Consider the following 23,130-nt stretch of genomic DNA (forward strand, 5'->3'; position numbering starts at 1 on the left):
CTAGATTAGATAACGATCACTCAATATTTAGAGAATACAGACAGTATTCTGCTAAAGTGCAGAGTGGGGCATTTTTTTCTATTTTGCTTTGAATCCTTGTTTCAAAATGAAGTGCCAAGACCTAAAAAACCTTGGAAAATGTCACATCTGAAAGAGATGACAGAAGTTGGAAATCACTTAACCACCTAGGAGAATCATTTTTAACCTCTTTTTTTAATTCAATGTATAAGTACAGTATAGAAGAAGATATTTGTCTCTCATTTTCTGTGCACACTTTGAATTTTTAAAAGAAATCTGCCATGTAAAGATGGAACTGATAAAGATAGGAAACAGTTAAAATATCTCAAGCCATCTAACTACTTTTGTTTTCAAAATTATCAGTTTAGTCCCTACTACTTTAAGATTATTTGTGTAAGAGCTATCCTAAAGTTTACTTTAGGGTTATCTGTGAAAAAATAATAGTAATAATAGACTGCAAAGCCAAAAAAATTATCCAGTGTTATTAGAGAATAAGAAGTTCTACACAGATATATTCACTCTCTTAAAATCCCTAATTTTTACTGAACACTATTTCATATGTCCATGATGACTCTGTGTTAACATTGTAGAAATAATTATTGTGCTATGCTTTAATATAGTTGTAACCTCATGACTACTAGAAGTTCAGGCCATTTACCCCTACACTAAACGGCCCCAGGTTGCTTCATAATGAGAGATTCTATAGCATCAGACTTCTCTACCTTTCACCGTGAGCTGTCCTTTTACAGTATTTGGATTCTCACACCCCTACCTCAAAGCCACCTTTGCTTCAAAGGTAGAGATGGGGAAGTAAGCAGATTCCTTAGAAGTTTGGGCTACCATCTGGCTTGATTTCCATTTGAAGAAAGCTTACCAGAAAGCATGCTAAATTATGAAATGATGGAACAACAGAACAGAAAATAGTGTGCAAATTGTTTTCTGCTGATAGTGTATACCAGCTGTTATTTCCTATCCAATCTTTGTACAAATTGTTTTCTCTACAGATTTAATACTATGATCATGCCTTTACCAGACCTCTTCTGCTTTATTCTATTTCTACAGTTTACCAATAAGATTTTTTTAAGACTTTACTTATTTATTCATGAGAGACACAGAGAGGCAGAGACATAGGCAGAGGGAGAAGCAGACTCCCTGTGGGGAGCCTGATGTAGGACTTGATCCCAGGACCCTGGGATCATGACCTGACCCAAAGGCAGACACTCAACCACTAAGCCACCCAGGTGCCCCTACCAATAAGATTTTAAAACCTAAAGCTGCCCTCAAAGTTCTGCCCACTATCTATTGACATCTGGTAGTGGAATGGGTTTGATTTTATATTCTAGTCCTACAGGTCTTGGATGAAATTGTAATAGTTTCACTGGGTTCAAGCCTAGTTCATTTGGAATAGTTAAAACTAGTAGCTATAGCTTCTAATGTTAAAACTGATCCTTTGCAAACATCATTAGAGAAAACTTCATGATTTATCTATAAGACTCTGCTATGGCAGAGAATTCAATTCTTAGCCTCTCATTTAGTCAAATGAGCCAAGACAGGCTACCCCTGATGAACATTACCACCACCTCAGCACACAGTATAACAGAGCCAAGGAAATTCCAAACTGCTATTCATCACATATGTGAGAGAAATACTTTATGACCTTTAAAGTGGGCCTTTGTACATTAATACAGCTCTCTGACAATGCTCAACACATTTACTCATGGTGGATTTGACTCTTGGCTCAATGAGATCTAAAGGAAGTTAACTAAAAATACAGAAGGGCAATTTTTATCACTTATTTCTCTGAGTGTGTAGAGAATTTGCTTAGGAATCCAAGTCCTATGGCCTGAAGTACTCAAACTGTCGCTAACACACATAGTAAGTTCAGAGAGTGGCAGAGACTACACAGACCTCTCAGCTTCCCCCTGGGGGAATCAAATCTGTTTGCCCTACAGCTGTGCTGAGATGTATTTTAATAGAAGCACTATTCTTTAAAATTAGTGTCTGTTTCATGACTAATTTTACAGGATTATGTGTGACCATTAAATCAATACACTCGTTTGCAGCATGTGGTATTCACTTCACTTTCAAAAGTTAAAGTTCTTTAAAATTGTATTAGTTTTCTCTTACAGAATAACCAGTTAGAATTGTTAGAATCATTCTCAAACGATTATATTTTATAATGTGTTTTCACAGTGAGCAAAAGCAGAAGTGGAGAAATGAGCCAAAACTCTCCATCCATATAAAACATGAAGAAACCTAATTGAAGAGGTCATATATCCAGAAGCCAAAGTTGCTTCAGAGGGCTTAGATCAGAGCCCATCCTTTGGTCAACTATCCAGTGGGCTCTGTCTTCACCTGGGGTCAGGGTGTGCGAGGGGTCAAACCTGAAACTGAAAAGTAGAATAATTATCCATTCAGTACCCGACTTCACATGGTGAAATGTCCCACTAAATTATGACTGGGTAAACTGAAACCATATCCAGATGCCCCCAGGGCTGCTCTGCTCAATACCTTCCTATCCACCTGCCTTTCTCCGAAGCCCTGCGCAGTCCATGGAATGGACTAGTTCGGCTCTATCTCTTCACTTACCTATCAGTTATTCTGTCTCTACAGAATGGAAAGTCTTGTTTTCAACTCTAACACTCGCTCCCCACTTCCCTGTCCTTTTTCTTCGAAGCAATGTAATTTGAGCTGAAATACAGAGTTGCTCACTCTTTTTTTGCCCCTGTTGCATAAAAACTGAAAGGGAGAAACAAAGGCTCATGTGAACTTTGGAGATTAATACTTCTGGTCCCAGCTGTCAGATTTATTTCTTCTTTGTAGCTAAATCGGGTTATTATACTACAAATCTTTATTCTAGATGAAAGATTTAAATCTCCACAGAATTTGAGGAGTTGGGGGTGCAGTGGGGGGAGGGTGTGCATAATAATCCATACACAGTAATTGGCTGTAGTTTTATCTGGATGCTTGTATGGAGGCTGCTATCAAATTCTGATAAACTTTTACTGACCCCTTTTACTTTCCAGAGTCCCTGGGAATCCCAGCAACCAACTGCATTGTCCTGGCATTCAGACTTTTGTGCTCAATTATAAACTCTCTTCACATCTAAGACGTCATGTTTCGACAGAGCTACTTTAAGGAATCAAAGAAATTAAAAGATCTTTTGGGTTGCTTTGTAATAATAGTAGTAATAAAAAGAAGTTTCTATAACTCAAGCATTTGTCCTTGACGTGTTCTGAATTATTTCTTCAGAATTAAAAAAAAAAAAAAAAAAAAAAAAAGAGGCAGACATAATGGAAGGCTTAGAGATTCCATTCAGCTGCTTTAAAACCAAAACCAAAGAACAGCAGTGGCAGCAAAAGTCTGAAAAGGCATTAAGTCATCAAAATCACCATTCAATGGAACAGCTTTGAAACAGATGTCTCTCCCATCATCTTTATCCAAAGAACCAGGGAGGGGACATTGAGTATATTAATAAAGATAATAAATTAACCAGCCTTAAGTCAGTGCCCCTTTCATACAGGTATTCTTTAGGCAAATTTGTTAAATGGTCCCGAAGCACCCCTTGTAGATTTTGCTTCATGTAGCAACCTCTTATTTTCTCAGTATTTCAAAGGGTAAAAGGATGATACTGGGCACTGAGTCCTAAATCAGGATACTTACTTGCACTTACAGAAAATGGGAGAGTAAAAACTTATCTGTAGCCCTGATTAGGCTGAGTAAAACTCACTTGTGTTTAGGAGTCCCAAGCACAAATTAGGATTTCTGAAGAGCCTTTCATGTTCCAATCTCCAGGTGACAGTGATCATTGTGATTCTATGTGGATAGTCCCCTGGCGCTAAGCAATGCAGAGGCCCTGGATTAAAGGCCTTTTGAAAATGTCCATTTGCCACATTTTTACTCACGTTTCCTTCCGAACAGCTAGAGAGGTTCTGTTTCCAATTGTTTCAAGAACAGTATACTCCTCTGAAGGAGGAAAGGTGGAGCCTGTCAAACAGCAGGGGGAAATGTTCTTGGGTCAAAGTACTTATGTCAAAAGTCCTATGAAAACTGTTGGGATCCTGCCATAAATGTTTGAAATCCTGACTGAGAGAAAGGCTAGAAACTAGGGCTGCCCCTGCTCATAACCTCAAGGCCCCATCTGACAAAATTATCTTTGACCTGGTCCTGTCATAATGTCTGAAATTGCTCCCTCTGAAGACCTCTTCCTTGTTAAGTGCATCTCCTCCAGAAAGTCCCTATTTAAATGCTAATGTTTTGCTCACCCAATATCAGTCATTACTTTATCACATTAGCCTCAATCACCCTGGGAAAATGGAACTCAGTCAGGTAAACACTAATGAAAGACAAGGTGAAAGGGATGTTCCAGAACATGTGTGGGGAGCAAAGATGTGAGTGGTAGCGGTTAAACAGAGTATACTGGGGTCATCAGCTAGAGTGACAGGCAATAAACCAGTACTCCCTCTCGCAAGTGGGGTACATAACAAGCTTCCTGGAGGAGAAGCCAAAAGAAGATTAGGGGATACTTTAAACAAGCCTTATCTCCTTCATAGTTTTATCTAAAGTTGGTCCTAGTTGGGTATAAGTAAATCCAATAAACAAGACAGAAAATACTAACACTAATCTTAACTAAAGCATGGTCAAACAGTCCATATGCCTCCAGAAGAAATAACTCAGCTGGGAATTTAAAACACGCATTTGGCCTTTGCCATTTAAGATGATCCACTGCAAAGTAGGCCAACTCTATTTGACAGAATGACAGCTATTCCCACAGTGGCTTTGGGATGTTATTTGAAAATCAGATTATTTATTTTTTAAAGGCAACATCCATTGTGAGGCTTGTTTTTCTTTCAGTTAATCTAAATGGGAACATCCTTATCTGCAAGGACACAGATACCTTTTTGTGGAGCCTTCTGCAAGATACAAATGTGTTGCATGGTAATGATCTTTCTGGTTAAATTAAGATGTTCTGTACTACAAAAGCCTATATGTACAAACAGCAAAGGTTGGATGTAGTAAAGAACAATTCATTGGGTGTCTAAAAGCATAAGACAAATAGCGCAAGATGGCAAAATATTTGTGCAAACATATTTTTTGAAACATATTTAAAATCCAACTTGTTTTATTAATATTTTTAAATGATGCTTATTCTTAACATGCTTAAATGTCTCCCAGAGGGAAAAGTGGTCTGCAAAAAAGCTTTTGATCTTCATTTATTTTCAAGCATCTGCAAATTAAAAGACCTGTTGGGGAGATATTTCACTCATTTGTTGGCTGAGAGGCACATTTTGTTTTCAAAGGGAAGAAAGATGTTCATTTAAATTTGAAGGAATCTCCTTAAGTTTAGGAAATAGCAATGTCTCCATGAAAGAATATATGACTTCTCAGGTATTTTTCGGTGGCTTTCTACTGTTCTCTATTGGAAGAGAAATTTCAGGATACTCAATTAATAGGGCAAGAATATATGTCCTTTAAAGTATATCTGTGTTAAAGAAAACATCTTTGCATTTATGACACCACCTGCTGAAGGTGAGGGAATTTGTTCCTAGCCAGAAAGAAGATGAGCTGGTGAGATAAAATTGTATAGTGTTGGTGAAGACAAAGTTTTTTGGTCAGTCTGACATGGATTTGAGTTCTAGTTCTAACACTTCTTAATTAATTTGAGGCTGGAGAAGTCATGCAATCCTAATGCCTCAGCTGCATTATCTACAAAATGGACACAAAAATAGAACATCCTTCATAAGACTATTGTTGAACATTAAAATAAGATAATGCCTATAAATGGTAATGAACACATAATGCACAGCACCTGGCATACAACAAGTATCCAACAAATAACAACAATCTGTCATATCATTATTCATCAATGAAACTTTAATTTTAGGCTATGTCTATATCAATTTGATAATAGAAATATTTTTGGTCAAAACATTTTGTGTAGTGAGGAAGGCTTAAGGTAGAGAATCATTTAGCAATAATACCATCATTCTCAGATACTAGTGTATACTTTTATAGATGAGTTCTTATAGCCACATATAAAATATATGAGTTGGCCACTGCCCTAAACTCTGGAAAAGGGCTGGGGATATACACCCTTTCACATCAGATCTAGAAAATAGTCATCAAGTCTTTTTACTAATAGTTACTCCAGAGGCCTCTGAAATACCTGTGAACTACCTGTGAAATGAAATCGCTTTGTCAGCAAGAGGGGCAGAGACAATTTGAAAAGGTTACTGTCATGTGTGGCTAGCATATCGGGAACATCTAAACATTCCACTTTCTATTGTCATGTGTAGCTAGCATATTGAGAACATCTCAACATACCTCGTCCTACCAGAAGAGACATAATTTCAGTACAGTTTGTTCAGCATTGACAAAGATATGAAAAATCTTTGATGTTCTTGTTATTCATTCATAAAGTAAGTCAAAGAACAATACCAAACAGATACAGAAATCCATCAGTGTATCTTATTCAGATCTTACGGATTTTCAGGCATATTTAAATCATATAGAAAGATCATAAATTCCATCCTCTGTAATTTTATATATTAAAAAATCAAGTTGCTGAAAAGTTAAGGACTCCCCCTGAAGTCAGAGGGCTCATTACGGGCAAAGTTGTATTGGAAGGCATGGCTCATGATAGTCCATCCAGGCCTCTTTTCACTACCCACTTATGGCTTATAAGGAATACAAGAGGTTTGCATCTCTCCTAACTCCAAAGTACATGAGTCAAAAGGAAGGTTTTCATGGGGAATTGCAAATCAGGTCACTCTAGTGAAACTAACAATTTTATCCAATATTTATTAAAACAAATTAGGGGGCATTTGGGTGGCTCAGTTGGTTAAGCATCTGTCTTCAGCTCAGGTCATGATCCTGGGATCTTGGATGGAGCTTTGTGTTCGGCTTACTGCTCAGTGGGAAGTCTGCTTCTCCCTCTCCCTCTGACCCTCCCTCCTGCTTGTGTTCTCTCTCTCTTTCTCTTTCAAATAAAGAAAAAAAAAAAAATCAAGTCATGCTACTCTATTAACTTTGCTTAGAATTCTCAATATACTATGAGCTAATAGTAACATAAAGACTAGGAAATTAAGCAACAAGACAAGCTAAACCATGCAGCATCAGTGATTAATGCACAATTTAAGTGTTAAGGAACCTGGGTTGAATTCCACTGATGCGTTCAATGTAGCCATTAACTGGTACACTACAATGTTAATAGTCCTGTTGAAGATATAAAAGTTTTCCCTTCATAAATTGATAGACCCAGAATGAGTTTTATTTTTAACTATAAAGCCCCTATAACATTTTTTTTAAAAAACGACTTATTTGTAGTTTTCTACAGTTAGCCTAGTTCCTTCCTTAATCACTTTTGTGAGGTCTACACACACACACACACACACTCCCATTCCCCCATTCCACTCTCATTTCTGCCAGAAATTGTATACTGCACTAATTACTATAACAATTCCACAACAAGGATGGCTGGTTGTTTGTTTACAATTCTGATTTATAGTAAAGAAGGGAGAAGTCAGAAGCCTCTCTAGGTAAAGAACTACTCAGCTACTTCTCAGAGCTGGAAAGGTGTGTCTGTAGGAAGCTGAAGAGAATTGAAACATCAAGAAAGAATTTCCGTGTTCTCATTCAGTCTGAAACCAATATAGAATTGGAAATCTTGCTTCACGCTTCCTTACCCCAGTACCTGCAAAGCTCACATAGCACCCTATAATTCAAACAGAGAATGAGATGGCCTGGGGGCATTGTGTGAACGAGTCAGGAGCCAGCAAGGCAGACTGAATTCAAACTTCCCTGGTACTGATGACAACCGTTAGCTTCCACTATTTCTGACTTTTCTATGCTTGCTATCTAATTATGTCACATCTTGAAAATGTAGCAAGAGAAAATTCCATTTCAGCTCTAATAATAGAAATGGGTAATATTTACCACTTTAACAGATTGTGCTATGTTGTGAATGAAGGCTGACTCTTCAGTCACATTATATAGATGAAGTTGCTTTGGCAATAGTGGAGCAGATGGGAATTAGAAAACTAAGTAGACTATGAGAGTGATGTGATTTTAAGAAAGTAATTTAATCTAAATCATGGTGTTAAATGGAAATCTTATCCATAAAAAATTGTATGTTGGAAAAGCAACTAAATGTCCTAGTAGGGCGAAAAAGGCAATTTTAAAATGTTATTTTAAAGTATATTAATGGCACTGAATCCTACTCTATTGAAAAATCAGATCATTTTCCCAAACAAAAGCTTAGACTATAAACTTAGTAATAGCAATATGCAGCATTAGTGGACAATAGCAGGAAATGCCAAGATGTCCTTGAGCCACAGATGAAAACAAAATGACTAAATAAACCATCTATATAAACCAATATAGGAGAGAATGAGGGACACTTGATGAAGATTCAAATAATAATGTGCGAAAAAAAATGGTTCATACTCTCTATGTGGGGTTTCTCCTTATTTTAATTCCACCAGTCCTGCAATTCCAGATTTCCACCATGGTCAGCAATGACCATCGCTGGCAAACCCCATCAGTGTTCCACTAGCTGCAAGTAGATACACCCCTAGAGAAAATTAGGGGTGCTTTCAGCACATTTAAAACTTTTCCCTGGGTCACACTTAAAGACAAACAAAAACAACAAAGTCAACTAGTACAAAGTACAACAGTCTCTGCTGAGGGGAGTGGGGTGGGAATGAGCCCAATAAGTGTGATAAAAGTTGCAGTCAGTTTGCAGAGAATAAACCTCCTATGATGCCAGGAGACCTTAAGAATTGATAGAATATTTTCTGAGAAGCAAAGCAAATACATTAAGTTCTGCGTTAATATTCAACAAACCTTTATTGTGCCTAACAGTTGGGTGGAGGCTAGCTAGGTAGCATATGCTTTGCCAAGACCTGAGGTCAATTAAATCAAGCCTTAGGTCCTGCTAGTTATCCTCAGTGGCTCTTTTATAAGATATGTGGGGTAAGTTCGATAACAGAGGATGGTGCACCTACACTAAAAAGTGCTCGCAACTTATCTTGGACTGGGATCCACTGCAGCCTTTTATAGATCCTCCTTCAGTCACTGAAGCCTCCCTGGATCTCTGGGGCATAATACAGGCAATACCTTATTTTATCATATTTCACCTTATTGAATTTTGCAGATATTATGATTTTTACAAATTGGAGGTTTGTGGCAAACCTGCATCAAACAAGTCTACTGGCACCATTTGTCTAGGAATATTTGCTCACTTTGTGTCTATGTCACATTTCAGTAATTCTCACAATATTTCAAACTATTTCACTATTATATTTCACTGTGATCTGTGATTAGTGATCTCTAATGTTACTATTGTCATTGTTTTTGGGTGCCATGAACCATGCCATGTAAGAAGGCAAACTTAATCCATAAGTGTATATATTCCAACCGCTCCACTGACTGGCCATTAGCCTGTCTCTCTCCCTCTTCTCAGGCCTCCCTATTCCTTAAAACACAACAACATTGAAATTAGGCCAGTTAACAACCCTACAATGGCCTCTAAATGTTCCAGTGAAAAGTTCCATGTCTCTCACTTTAAATCAGAACTAGAAATGAGGGATCCCTGGGTGGCGCAGCGGTTTAGCGCCTGCCTTTGGCCCAGGGCGCGATCCTGGAGACCCGGGATCGAATCCCACGTCGGGCTCCTGGTGCATGGAGCCTGCTTCTCCCTCTGCCTGTGTCTCTGCCTCTCTCTCTCTCTCTCTCTCTCTCTCTCTCTGTGACTATCATAAATAAATAAAAATTAAAAAAAAAAAAAAAAAAGAACTAGAAATGATTACAAGCTAAGGAAGGCATGTTAAAAAAATCAAGATAGGATAAAAGCTAAGTCTTTTGCACCAAACAGCCAAGTTGTGAATGCAAAGCAAAAGCTCTTTTAAAAAAAAATTATTTATTTATTCATGAGAGACACAGAGAGAAAGGCAGAGACACAGGCAGAGGGAGAAACAGGTTCTATGCAGGGAGCCCGATGTGGGACTCGATCCAGGCATCCTGGGATCACACCCTGAGCCAAAGGCAGACGCCCAACTGCTAAGCCACCAAGGCGTCCCAAAGCAAAAGTTCTTGAAGGAAATTAAAAGTGCTACTCTAGTAAACACACAAGTGATAAGAAAGCAAAACAGCCTTATTGATGACATGGAGAAAATTTTAGTGGTCTAGATAACGTATCAAACCAACCACAACATTTCCTCCAACTAAAGCCCAATCCAGGGCAAGGCCCTAAGTTTCATCAATTCTATGAGGGCTAAGAGAGGTGAGGAAGCTGCACAAGAAAAGTGTGAAGCCAGTAAAGGATAGTTTGTGAAGCTTGAGGAAAGAAGCCACCTCCATAATATAAAACTGCAAGATGAAGAAGCAGAAAGTGCTGGTGTGAAAAGTACAACAACTTATCCAGGAGATCTAGCTAAGATAATGAATAAAGGTGGCTACACTAAACAACACATTTTCAAGGTAGATGAAAAGGGAGAAGATGCCATCTAAGGCTCTCATAGCTGGAGAGGAGAAGTCAATGCCTGGCTTCAAAGTTTCAAAGAGCAGGTTGACTCTCTTGTTAGGGGTTAATGCAGCTGGTGATTTGAAGTTGATGCCAATACTCATTTACTATTCCAAAAATCCTAAGAAGCCCTTAAGAGTAATGCTAAATCTACCCTCCCTGTACTCTAGAAATAGAATAACAAAGCCTGGATGACAGCACATCTGGTTACAATACAGTTTCCTGAATATTTAAAACCCACTCTTGAGACCTACTGCTCAGAAAAAAAATATTTCTCTCAAAATATTATGGCTCCTTAACAATGCACCAGGTCACCCAAGAGCTCCGATATAGAATGACAACAGATTAATGTTGTTTTCATGGCTGCTAACACAACATCCATTCTGCAGAACATGGATAAAGAGTAATCCTGACCTTCAAGTCTTATTATTTAAGAAATAAATTTTGTAAGTCCATAGCTGCCATAGATAGTGATTCCTCTGATGGATATGGGAAAAGTCAAGTGAAAATCTTCTGGAAAGGAGAAACCATGCTAGATGCCGCTAAGAACATTCATGATTCATGGGAAGAGGTCAAAGTATCAACAGGAGTTTGGAAGAAGTTGATTCCAATCCTCATGGATGACTTTGAGGAGTTAAAGATTTCAGTCGAGGAAGTAACTGAAGATGTGGTGAAAACAGCAAGAGAACTAGAATTAGAACTGGAGCCTGGAGATATGACTAAATTACTGCGATCACATGAAAAAAACTTGAAAGGATGAGGAGTTGCTTTTTATGGATGAGCAAAGAAAGTAGTTTTTTGAGACAGAATCTACTCCTGGTGAAAATGCTGTGAAAACTTTTGAAATGACATCAAAGGATTTAGAATATTACATAAATTTTGTTGATAAAGCAGTAGCATGATTGAGAGGATTGACTTCAATTTTGAAAGACATTCTACTGCGGATAAAATGCTGTCAAACAGCATCACATGCTACAAAGAAATGATTTGTGAATATAGGAGGCAATCTGTGTGGCAAACTTTACCATTGTTTTCTTTTAGGAAACAGCCCCAGCCACCTCAACCTTCAGCAACCACCACCCTGACTAGTTAACCTTTCACCAACAAAAAGATAATAGAGGACTCACTGAAAGCTCAGATGAAAGTTAGCATTTTTTAGCAATAAATTACTTTTTAATTAAGGTATATACTTTTTTAGACATAATATAATTGCATACATAATAGACTACAATATAATGTAAATATAACTTTTATATGCACTGGGAAGTGACAAAATGCATTTAACATGCTTCACTGCCATATTCACTTTATTACAGTGCTCTAGAACCAAACTCATATCTCCAAGTTATTTCTGTATAGTGAGCAATAAAACTGTGCCTCATTATGAAATCTTAGGGAAGAGTGTTGCCACCATGATACCCAAAGGTATTTCAGGAGAAAATTTATAGATGTCTAAATCAAAATTTGTGAATGCTATTATGTTATCTTGCATGTTTTATTTTCTTTTATCACTGTAGCATAGCTCACACATAATGTTACATAGTTTCAGGTGTACAACATAGTGATTTGACAACTCTATTTTATACTACCTTACAAGTATAGCTAACATCTGTTACCATACAACACTATCACAACCATTGACTATATTCCCTATGCTATACCTTGCATCATCATGACTTATTCATTCCATAACTAGAAGCTTGTATCTCTTACTTAGTTTACCTATTTTACCCATCCCAACAACCACCATCACCTGCCCTCTGGCAACCACCAGTTTGTTCCCTGTATTTATGGGTCTGTTTTGGCTTTTTGTTTATCTATTTGTTTATTTGTTTTGTTAGTTTCCACATATAAGTAAAATCATATAGCATTGGTCTAGGTCTGACTTATTTCAGTTAGCATAATACCCTCTAGGTCCACCCACATTGTCATAAATGGCAAATGGTAAGATCTCATTCCCTTTTGTGGCTGAGTAATATTTCAGTGTGTGTGGGTGGGCTCTTTATATCTCACGTCCTCTTTATCCATTCATCTATTGATGGATGTTTAAGTTGCTTCAAAAGTTGGGCATTGCAAATAATGCTGCAATAAACATATGGATGCATATATCTTTTTGATTTAGTGTCTTCATTTTCCTTGCATAAACAGTCAGTAGTGGAAGTACTGTGTAATATGATATATTTTTTTAATTTTTTTAAGGAACCTCCATACTGTTTTCCACAGTGGCTGTACCAATATATATTTCCCCCAAAAGGCACAAAGGTTCCTTTTGCTCCACAACTTTACTAACACTTGTTATTTCTTTCTTGGTAGTCATTCTGACAGATATAAGGTGATATCTCATAGTGGTTTTAACTTGCATTTCCATGATAATTAGTGATTTTCAGCATCTTTTTATATGTCTATTGGCCATCTGTATATCTTCTTTGAAAAAAAATATATTCAGATAATCTGCCTATTTTTAATCAGATTGTTTTGATGCCAAGTTGCATACATTCTTTATAGATTTTGAATATTAACTCCTTATCATATATATCATTTACAAATATCTTCTCCCATTTGGCAGGTTGCTTGGTCATTTTGCTGATGGCTTCCTTCATTCCTTCATTGTGAAAAGCTTTTTATTTTGGTGTAGTCCTGATAGTTTATTTTTGCATTTGTCTCCCTTGCCTGATGAAACATATCTAGAAAAATGTTGCTACAGTCAATGCCCAAGAAATTACTGCCTATGTTTTCTTCTAGGAGCTTTGTGGTTTCAGGTTTCACATGTAGATTTTTAATCAGTTTTGAGTTTATTTTTGTGCGTGGTGTAAGAAAGTGGTCCAGTTTCATTCTTTTGCTTGTCACTGTCCAGTTTTTCCAGCACCATTTAGTATAGTGTATAGTCTTGCCTCCTTTGTTGTAGATTAATTGACCAAATAAGTATGGGTTTATTTCTGGGTTCTCGATTCTATTCCATTGATTTACATGTCTATTTTTGTGCCAATAACATACAGTTTTCATTACTATAGTTCTGCAATATATCTTGAAGACTTGGATTGTGAAATTACAGCTCTGTTCTTCTTTCTCAAGATTGCTTTGGATATCCAGGTTCCTTTGTGGTTCCACACAAATTTTAGGATTGTTTCAGTTCCATAAAAAATACAATTGCTATTTTGATAGGGATTGCACTGCAGCTTTAGATTGCTTTGAGTAGTATAGATATTTTTATTTTTTTTACTTAAACTCAACTTAGTTAACATATATAGTATTATTAGTTTCAGGGGTAGAATTTAGTGATTCATTAGTTGCATATAATACCCAATGCTCATTACATCAAGTGCCTTCCTTAATGTCCATCACTCATTTACCATTCCCCCACCCATCTCCCCTCCATCCACCCTCAGTTTGTTCTCTATAGTTAAGAATCTCTTATAGTTTGCCTCCCTCTCTGTTTTCATCTTACTTTATTTTTCCTTCCCTTCCCTATGTTCATCTGTTTTGTTTCTTAAATTCCACATATAAGTGAAATCATATGGTATTTGTCTTTCTCTGACTTCTTTGCTTAGCATCATACCCTCTAGTTCCATCCACATCATTACAAACGGCAGGATTTCATTCCTTTTGATGCCTAAGTAACAAAACTAATGCTTCCAATCTAAAAGCATGATAAAACTTTCCATTTGTGTCATTTTTAATTTCTTTAATCAATGTTTTATGGTTTTCAGGGTACAGGTCTTTTGCTTCCTTGGTTAAATTTATTCCTAGGTATCTTATTTTAGTGTAATTGTAAATGGAATTATTTCTTAATTTCTTTCTGCTACTTCATTATTAGCATATAGAACATATTACATCTTGCAACTTTACTAAGTTCATTTATTAATTCTAATAGTTGTGTGTGTGTGTTGAATCTTTAGCTATTCTATACACAGTACAACATCATCTGCAAATACTGACAGTGTTACTTCTTCCTTCCTAATTCAAATACCTTTTACTTATTTTTCTTTCCTGATTGCTATATCTAGGACTTCCAGTTCTGTGTTGAATAAATGTGGTAAGAGTGGGCATCCTTCTCTTGTTAAAGCTCTCAGTTTTTCACCATTGAGTAATTAGCTGTGGGTTTGTCATATATGGCCTTTCTTATGTTGATATATGTTCCATCTTAACCTACTTTGCTTTTATCATAAACAGATGTTGAATTTTGTCAATGCTTTCTCTGCATCTATTAAGATGATCATGCTGTTTTTATCCTTCATTCTGTTAATATGACATATATCACACTGATAGAATTTGCAAATATTGAACCATCCTTGTATCGCTGGAATAAACCCCACCTGATCTGATCCTTTTAATATATTTTTGAATGTGGTTTAACATTTTGTTAAGGATTTTTGCATCTATATTCATCAGGGATTTTGGCCTGTGGTTTACTTTTTTTGTAGTGTCTGTCTGGTTTTGGAATCAACACAATGCTGACCTTGTACAATATATTTTAAAGCTTTCCTCCTCTTCTACTTTCTGGAATAATTTAAGGAAAGTAGATTTTAATGTTTGGTAGAATTTTCCAGTGAATCCATCTGGTAGGAGTTTTTGATTACCAATTCAATTTCACTACTAGTAAATGATCTATTCAGATTTTCTATTTCTTTCTAATTCGGTTTTAAAAGATTGCATGTTTCTATGCACTTCTTCTACGTTGTCCAATTTGTTAGCATATGATATTTTTGTAGTACTCTCGTATCTTTTGTATTTCTGGGGTGGTGATTGTTATTTCTCTTCTCTTTCATTTCTCGTTTTATCTATTTGGGTCCTCTCTCTTTTTTTCTTCATGAGTCTGGCTAAAAGTTTATCAATTTAGTTGATCTTTTCAAGGAACCAGCTGGTTTTATTGAATTTTTCTATTGTTCTTTTTTATTATTTCCATCCCAATATTTATAATTTCCTTCTTTCTACCAACTTTGGGCTTTGTTTATTCTTTTTCTGGTTCCTTTAGGTGTAAGTTTAGATTGTTTATTTGAAATTTTTGTTGTTTCTTGAGGTAGGCCTGTATTGCTATAAATCTCTCTCTTATAAATGCTTTCACTATATCTCAGAGATTTGGGACCATTCGGTTTCATTTTCATTTGTTTTTATGCATTTTTTAAATTTCCTCCTTGATTTCTTCATTGGCCTACTGGTTGTTTAATAACATGTTATTTAGCCTCCACGTGTTTTAATTTTTTCTAGTTTTTTTCTTGTGATTTTGTTGTTGTTGTTTCATACCATGGTTGGAAATGATGCTTGATATGATCTCAACCTTCTTAAAATTACTGAGACCGATTTTGTGACCTAATATGTGATCTGGAGAATATTCCATGTGCACTTGAAAAGAATGTGTTCTGTTGTTTTTGGAGGGAATGTTATGAATATATCTATTAAGTCCACCTGGTCTAATGTGTCATTTAATGACCCTGTTTCCTTATTGATTGTCTGCCTCGATGATCTATCCATTGACGCAAAGTGTTATAGTCCCATAATATTATTGTATTACTGTCAATTTCTATCTTTATGTCTGTTAATATTTATGAATTTAGTGCTCCAATGTTGGGTGCATAGATACTTACAACTGTTATAGCCTCTTGTTGGATTGATCTCTTTATTATTATGTAATGCCCTTCTTTGTCTCTTATTACAGTCTTTGTTTTAAAGTCTGTTTTGTTTGAACACAATAGAGAACCTAGAAATGGACTCAACTATTTGGTCAACTAATCTTCAACAAAGCAGGAAAGACTGTCAAATGGAGAAAAAAAACAGTTTCTCCAGTGTTGGGAAAACTGGACAGCAACATGCAGGAGAATGAAACTGGACCACTTTCTTACTCCATATATACAAAAAATTCAACGTGGATGAAAGAAAGAAATATGAGACAGGAAACCATAAAAATTCTAGAGAAGAACACAGGCAGCAACCTCTTTGACATCAGCCAGTATAACTTCTTACTAGACATGTATCCAGAGGCAAGGGAAACAAAAGCAAAAATGAATTTTTAGGACTTCCTCAAGATAGAAATCGTCTGCACAACAATGGAAATAATCAACAAAACTAAATGGCAACCTACAGAATGGGAGAAGATATATGCAAATGACATATTGGATAAAGGGCCAGTATCCAAAACCTATAAAGAACTTACCAGATTCAACACCCCCAAAATAAACAATTCAGTTAAGAAATGGGCAGAAGACATGAACAGACATTTCTTCAAAAAAGGCATACAAATGGCTAATAGACACATGAAAAAATGCTCAACATCACTCATCATCGGGGAAATACAAATCAAAACTACAATGAGATACCACCTCATACCTGTCAGAATGGCCAAAATTAACAATTCAGGAAACAACAGATATTGGCAAGGATGCAGAAAAGAAGGCACCCTCTTATACTGTTGGTGGGAATGCAAACTGGAAAATAGTATAGAGGTTCCTCAAAGAGTTCAAAATAGAACTATTCTGTGATCCAGCAATTCACTCCTAGGTGTATCCAAAGTCTACAAAAATACTGATTCAGAGGGGTACATGTACCCCAATGTTTATAGCAGCACTATTAACAATAGTCAAATTATGAAATTGTGGAAAAATCCCACATGTCCATTAACTGATGAATGGATAAAGAAGATGTGGTATGCATATTACACACACACACACACACACACACACACACGGAATATTACTTGGCCATCAAAAAGAATGAAATCTTGCCATTTATAAGACTTGGATGGAACTAGAGGGTACGATGCTAAGTGAAATAAGTCAGTCAGAGAAAGACAAATATCATATCAGTTCCATTTCGCATATGGAACTTAAGAAACAAAACAAATGAACATAGGGAAGGGAAGGAAAAATAAAATAAGATGAAAACAGAGAGGGAGGTAAACTATAAGAGATTCTTAAGTTGGTTAGGCAAGTGGGAAAGAGGGTACTGGGAATCTCCATGATGGGATGCAGGCATGCCTGCTAACTCATTTATAGCCAAAGTGGTATCAGCCCGGAGTGTTCCAGGGTGCTTTGTGCCATTGTCATCTTGACATCTTGGCTAGACCTGAAGTGAGTACTCAACAGGGGTGTCCCAGTATGTTCTGCACTGAGGCCACCTTGGTGGGATGGCTTGTGCTGGTGTGGGCTAGAGACTTGCAGCTCAATGAGGCAGTAGGCCAACTAGTGTGCTCACAACCTACTTCCATCTACACTATCAAGGTGGAGGAGGAAGACAAAAACCAACACACTCCCCACAACCCCCCTACAACCTGGAGAGAGTTACAGCAGTTCCGCTGCCATTTGGCAGAGTTCTGAGGCTGGAAACCTTATATTCATTCTAGTTGCTCTCTTAAACTGTGGAGGGGGCGGTTTCTGTGCCCCACAGATGACAAATTTTCTGACAGTCCCTCAATAATATCCCTCCCCATTGCAGTTTGCAGCGTTGGGTATAGGGGTTCCCTTAGTTACCTTGTTTCTGACTCTCTTGCCATTCTCTATGTGGCCTTCCTCTCTTTCATTGTACAGAAGCTGTTCAGTCAATCCTCAGTTCTTCTTCAGGAGGTACTGCCCTATAAATAGGTACAGATTTGGTATATTAGTGGAAGAGACAAGTTCAGGGTCTTCCCACGTTTCTATCTTGGATACTCTCCTATCTTGCCTATTTTAAATGCACCATAGTTGGAATTTAAATCCCAAATTGTCTAGGCATCACATACTGCCAAACATGCCTTTAAATAGACAAGAACTATACTATTTATAATCTACAGAACACCATGAAAAACCTCATTTTCCTAAGTATAAAATGTGGAAGCTAGGATGAGAGTTTCACTTGATTTATAAGCTTTAATAAGGCCCTCCAAACCAAGAATTTGTGCGTGAGTACCTCATTTTTTTACTCTTTTAGGAGATAAAAAAGCAAAATATTTAAAGAACATGGAATTTTGCTCTACTGTGAATATCAGATCTTTTCTAGGAACAAACTATTTTCCAGAAGTAGAAGATATTTCAAAGGCTTTAACTGAGTGTCCAAGAGGAGTAGGAAAGAAGCAACATTTTACAAAGGAAAAGAGATGTGGTGAAGAAAGAAAGATGGAGAGAATGCAGATTAAATTGTCTGTTTCATCATTTTGCCCATAATTTTGGTTTGATGTAGCAGCCATGACAATTCATGATGCAGATAGTGTATTAGTGAAATTGATCAGGGGCCCCAGCTGCTGTTCTATGAAATCCTTCTGAGCCTTTGCCCCAAGGCTGTAACTCCCACATGTGCAGCAGAGCTACTCAAGCAGATGGGTTCCTGGTCCCTGGGAGGTATAAGACTCAAGGCCTTGATGAACCTTCCCCAGATTGCACAGCAGTTCTACCAAGCTTTTCATTCTCTTTAACTCAAAGTCAGGTTTACTTCATGATCTAATGATTCTCTTGGCCTTTTCCAACACTCTCTCTTATTTTCTTTCATAGCCAGCTCCCCTAATAAAATCACTGCATATTAATTTCCATCTTGCTCTCTGCCCGAAAAAAAGTACACAGTGACCTGATAGGCTGAAAGGATTTCTGTGCTTCCTTTAAGCCCTTATTTTGCCTCATATACACATCCTTGAGAGGTTCTCTCCATTTTTTTTTTTTTTACTTTTTTTTTGGTTCTCTCCATTTTTATCCAGAAAAACTATGTGAACTTTTAAAAATTTATTTTGGTGAATTTCACTACCTTGTACACGACTCACACCTACTTGGAAGACAATTTTTTAGAACACTTTGAAAAAAATGTTTTAACTAGAATGAGGCAGTTCATGCAGAGAGAGAGTTTATGCAGTCAAATAAATACTCATCAAAAGTTGGAAGCCAGGTCTTGGTTGGGGGTTCCTTATTTATAACATTTTAAAGCTTATAAATCAAGTGAAACTCTTTCTTTCATCCTAGCTTCCACACTTTACACTTAGGAAAATGAGGTTTTTCACGGTGTTCTATAGGTTATAAATAGCATAGTCCTTGTCTATGTAAGGCATATTTGGCAGTATGTGATATCTAGACAATTTGGCATTTAAATTTCAACTATGGTGCATTTAAAATATGCAAGATGACATAAACCATAAGCTGGGCTTCTAAACTCTGGCTTTTTTATGACTGATATTTAAAATAATGTATCAAGAGGTTAATACCCCCATTGAAATTGTCTCTGTGTCTCTTTTACACACAATTGGTTTGACTGTTATGACTGTCAAAATAAATTAGAAAAGAATTGAGCCAATGGTACCTTAGACACAGCTTTAAATATCTCTACAATAGATGAAAAATGAAAAGGTTAAACTAGAAAACGTCTAAGGTTTCTTCCAGCTTTAGTAACATAGGATTCTATAATTCTGTAGTTTAATGCAGTCAGGTATATTTAGAGTTCTCCCTCCCTGACCATTAAGTTCCTTTTACATTATGTACCTTTACATAAGTTTAGAGAATTTCCTTCTCTAAACATTTTCAGCAACCATGACAATTCCAGGTCTAATATGTGGGCACTGCTGGGCCATTTCTGTAACTAGCATCAATCAGATGGTCAAGAACCATAGCATTGTCTCTGAGAAAGCACAGATCTCTCTTGCCTTTATTCTCCTTTTTCTGTTGCTACTTTAGGGGAATAACGATGGGAAAATTACTCTAAAAATATCCAGCTTTAGCATTTTAGCATACACTAAAAGCAACCCAACACAACTTTCCCTAAAGATCACACTTTCCACAACCAAAAGTTACTTGCAGTAAGTATCTTCTGACGGGTTCTAAGCTATTGAACAGGGCCAGTTAGTCATGCTTAGCCATTAAAATCTCTCAAAGCCACAAATACACAATTAAGTTCAACTTGAACTTGAATGATGAGAGAGTAAAAAACCATGGTTTGTGTAGGAGAAGCTAGCTCCCCCCCCCCTTTCCAATCAAAAATAAAGGAGAACCAATTAGATATTTGCTGTTATTATTTAAAGAAACTATAAATAAATCATTAATATTCTTGTTATCTAGTGTACCTGCATTTTATATTTTAGTATCATTTAAATTATATATGTTTATATGTATAAATACATGCTCAGATGCATATATATATCTAAGCTTTGACACATCTACTCTCTATTATCCTTCCTGTCTTGTATTTAAGTACCATGACCAAGAAATAAATAAAACTTTAGGAAACCCCTGCCATGAGAATTTTAGAAACCTAACCCTTACAGATGAAACAGGATTTCTGAATTGTAAATACCTATAAATTCAGAAAAGCGATTTTTTCATCTTTTCAAAGCCCTCAAATTCTTTTTTTTTTAAGATTTTATTTATTTATTCATGACAGACACAGAGAGAGAGAGAGAGAGAGAGAGAGGCAGAGGGAGAAGCAGGCTCCATGCAGGGAGCCTGACGTGGGACTCGATCCCAGGTCCCCAGGATCAGGCCCTGGGCTGAAGGCAGCGCTAAACCACTGGGCCACCAGCGCTGCCCTCAAAGCCCTCAAATTCTGTTCAAAGTTACTGTTTTTCAAGTCTATGCACATAGTTGTTTTATAAAAATTAAATTAAAACAAAGCAATGTTTACTATTCTCTTAATAAAAATTGCAACTAAAAAATTAATTCAATTACATTTGATAGCAAGATGTTAATAGTCCAAATGTTTTATAATATGTAACATTATCTAAGATGGCAGAGGAGTAGGAGACCTTAGTTTTGTCTAGTGCCAGGAATTCAGCTAGATAGCTGTCAAATCTTTCTGACCACTGGTGAACTCAACCAGAGATCTAAGAAAAAAATTACTGAAATTCTACAAATAGAAGAGTGACCACTTTCTGCAAGGTAGGAGATGCAGAGAAGTAAATCCAAGGTGACATATCAGAAAACAGATCCCAAGCAGAGGGAGCCTCTGTAAACTGGCCACTGGGAAGTGATACAGAAGCAGAGTACAAAATCCCAACTTTAGAAGTCTGCTCCAGTGAAGGATGTCTCTGCCTGAAAGGTACTTAGGTGGCGAAGTGCAGCAGAATCCTAGGTGGTCTCAGGATCCATGGGGTCACAGAAAGAACAGGGGTGCCGGAGTGTGGCGGAGTCCCCAAGCATCAGAGCCAGGAAGCCAGCTGCAATCAGTGCGCCCAAGGAGTGGCCTTTCAGCTTGGTGTTGCTATAAACCACAAATCAAGGCAGTCAGGTGACAGCTCTCCAAGCAGGGGCTCAGCAAGCAGTAGAAACTCAGCAAGACCCCTCTTCCTCCCCAGGGAGGAGCGGCAGAAGAGTATGCTGCAGGAGTCTGCAGGGTTTGGAGACTTAAAGCAAGTCACTGCCTGAGATGGAAATGCTCCTCACAGGCTAGGTGAGCATAGACTGACTGAGGACAAAGACCTGGAAGCAAGGAAGAGGGGAGTGATTGACTGCTTTTCCCTGAGGGCACACTGAGGAGGGGGAACCTGAGCTTTCAGCTCTGGCTTTGGAGACTGAGAGGCTGCCATTTTCACTCTCATCCTCTAAAGCTGCAGGGAAATCCTCACAAAATAAAAGCCACCTAGAGCAAACTGGAGCAGATTATGTAGCCTGGCCCTCTGGCAAGGGCAGTGCAATTCCACCCTGGGGTGAGGACACATGAGAATCAGCATAACAGGCCCCTTCCCCAGCAGTCCAGCAAGAACATCCACTAAGACCAAGTTTACCAATGACACAGAACTGCAAAACTCAAGTGTTAGGGGAAAATAGTATTTTGAATTCATGTTCTTTTTCTCATAATTCTTTAGTCTTTCACTTTAATTTTTTCTCTTTCCTTTTCAATTTATTTTATCAACTCTTAAAAATCTTTTTCAATTTTCATTTTTACAGTTACATTCTATCCTTTCATTGTATTTAATTTTATTTTATATATAAATTTTACTTTTTTTGCAATTTTGGGATGCAATTAACAAACTGACCAAAATTCACCCAAAATCTGGTGTATTGCTCTGTTCTCTTCACCTGTCTGATTACATTCTCTCTTTTTTCAGAAGACTTAAATTTTTTATCTTTACAGTTACATTCTCTCCTTTCATTTTTAATTTTATTTTTGTATATATATAAGTTTTCTTTCTTTATAATTTCTTCTAACAGATAAAGGTATGCCCAGGATATAGTGTATTGATTGCTCTGTTCTGTTCACTTATTTATATTCTTTCTTTTCTTTTCTTTCTTTTTTATCTTTTAATTTTCATTTTTATAGTTACATTCTATCCTCTTTGTATTTAATGTTATTTTATACCCACATAAGTTTTTGTTCCTTTACAATTTTCAGATTTAATTTTCTTTAAAAAAAAAAAAGATCTTATTTATTTATTCATGAGAGACACAGAGACAGAGGCAGAGATACCAGAGGGAGAAGTAGGCTCCCTGCAGGGAGCCCTATGTGGGACTCAATCCCAGGACCCTGGGAAAACAACCTGAGACCTGAACCAAAGGCAGACACTCAAATACTGAGTCACTCTGGTGCCCCTGGGATCTAATTTTCTAACAAACAGACCAAAATACACACAGAAGCCAGTGAATTGCTCTGTTCTGTTCATCTGTCTGATTATTGCCATTTTATTGTTTGTTCTTTCATATACCTATTCTTCTCTG

General features: G+C 37.0%; 1 long non-coding RNA gene across 4 annotated transcripts in view; it reads right to left on the reverse strand.

The window, feature by feature from the left end:
* Nucleotides 1-2,171: 2,171 nt before the first annotated feature.
* The window catches only part of LOC144317119 (uncharacterized), a 119,435-nt gene continuing 98,476 nt past the window's right edge, over nt 2,172-23,130 (reverse strand). For all 4 annotated transcript variants that reach the window (XR_013383022.1, XR_013383025.1, XR_013383024.1 and 1 more), the window contains 3 exons: nt 18,001-18,101; nt 3,924-4,005; nt 2,172-2,408 (listed from right to left, as the gene is read on the reverse strand). This is a non-coding gene — a long non-coding RNA (uncharacterized LOC144317119). The remainder of the gene's footprint in view (nt 2,409-3,923; nt 4,006-18,000; nt 18,102-23,130) is intronic.

Source organism: Canis aureus, chromosome 7 (assembly GCF_053574225.1).
Source record: "Canis aureus isolate CA01 chromosome 7, VMU_Caureus_v.1.0, whole genome shotgun sequence".
NCBI classification, from domain to species: Eukaryota; Metazoa; Chordata; class Mammalia; order Carnivora; family Canidae; genus Canis; species Canis aureus.